General features: G+C 40.6%; 2 non-coding genes across 2 annotated transcripts; both read right to left on the reverse strand.

Annotated features, from left to right (window-relative positions):
* Positions 1 to 352: 352 nt before the first annotated feature.
* trnag-gcc lies at positions 353 to 423 on the reverse strand. The gene has a single exon. It is a non-coding gene; the product is annotated as a tRNA-Gly (tRNA).
* Positions 424 to 557: 134 nt separating this feature from the next.
* Positions 558 to 630, reverse strand: trnam-cau. The gene has a single exon. It is a non-coding gene; the product is annotated as a tRNA-Met (tRNA).
* Positions 631 to 1,793: the final 1,163 nt, after the last annotated feature.

The following is a 1,793-nucleotide window of genomic DNA, read 5'->3' on the forward strand; positions in this document are numbered from 1 at the left end:
GAGTGACAGTAATGGCCTTAATAAGGACTCCACACTTGGAAAACCAAGACCTGGATGTTTAAGAATCTCTCAACAACAACTCACTCTTTGGGCCCCTTAACACCAGTCAATCAATGTCTGAAAGCAGAAGACCACCTGAATATTGTTGCTGACAATGTGGATACCTTGACTGTGTTTTCTTATTCTTCTTTTGCCCCGTGTTGCTGTTTGTGGCATTGGTACATTACAGTTGTACAATATTTCAATATAAGCTTATAGTTACAAAACATATTTTGGTACCACACTGTACAATTATCCCAAGAAGTGTGTTGCACTGTTGGGGTATCAAACCCGAGAAAATGAAAAAGTGGGTTGCATTGGCCGGGAATCGAACCCGGGCCTCCCGCGTGGCAGGCGAGAATTCTACCACTGAACCACCAATGCGCACATGACCAATCAACATACCACTGCGCGAACGAACAAAACAAACTTTCCCACTGCTGCATCTACACAGTGTACATTGTACATTGTACATGACTTTACACCAGTCCAGAAAAAGCACATGGGCAGCAAAAGGATGCCCCGTGTGAGGCTCGAACTCACGACCTTCAGATTATGAGACTGACGCGCTGCCTACTGCGCCAACGAGGCCAGCATTATTCTTAACCTAGGTGGGTAAAATGGAAAAGATCTCTCAATGAAATAAAGACACAAAAGACAAGTTGTCCCTCACACAAGAGTCACAGTGCCTGTATCCAAGGAAACATATATATATATATATATGCAACATATACAAATATATTTTGTTACCACAATGTAAAATTATCCCAAAATTATCCAGGTAGCCCAACGACTCTTAACGTCTGTTGTGACAACATCCAGGAACCTTAACGAACCGAGTGACAGCAATGGCCTTAATGAGGACCCCACACTTGGAAAACTAAGATCTGGATGTTTGAGACTCTCTCACCAACAATAAATCGAAGTTTAGTAGGATCTGGGTTTTTAATCCACTTTCAAATTTTTCTAACATTATAAGCTCTTGTAAATAGAAATATTAGACAATTGCTGTAAAATTTGGTAAGGCTACCATCAGTGTAAATCTCACCAATAAAAATCTACAATGTAGGTTCTTAGGTGGGACTCCTGTTAACCTTTTGCGTCAACCACGCAATCTTGACACAACTTTTTCTTTCACTTTCCATGTGAACAACCAAGTGCAAAACTCTAAGTGTCTTTCAGGATTGACGGTCTGATCACGTGCCTTTATCTATGAATACTTTTGGTGAACCCTTTGGCAGCTTTCTACTACAAGTTTCTGAATGCGAATAAAGATTGTAGATCTGAACATGGAGCAAACGGGAAGGGCTGTAATTTTGTCTGTGTTGCTGTTTGTGGCAATTGTACATAACAATTGTGTAATTCTTATATAACAAGCCATACTTCCAAAACATATTTTGCTATCAAAATGTACAATTATCAAAACAATTGTGTTTCACTGTCGGGGTATCGAACGAAAAAGTGGGTTGTATTGGCCGGGAATCGAACCCTCCCGCGTGGCAGGCGAGAATGCTACCACTGAACCACCAATGCTTATGTTGGAAGATTTTTATGTCCACCGAACAGGCCATTATTCTCTCTATACTAGTCCCTAGCCGCTCACTGTTACAACCAACTGATAGTATAAAAAAATCATGCTGTGACCAATTAATCAGTAAATCCTCAACTGAATTCTCTAATCAAGAAACATGCGCAACAAAGAGGGAATTTCTGTTTGTTTGTACAATCAGACATTGGCCAGGTGAGAAGAGGTA

The sequence above is a fragment of the Seriola dumerili genome, unplaced genomic scaffold (assembly GCF_002260705.1).
Source record: "Seriola dumerili isolate Sdu_G_001 unplaced genomic scaffold, Sdu_1.0 BDQW01004091.1, whole genome shotgun sequence".
Lineage (NCBI taxonomy): Eukaryota > Metazoa > Chordata > Actinopteri > Carangiformes > Carangidae > Seriola > Seriola dumerili.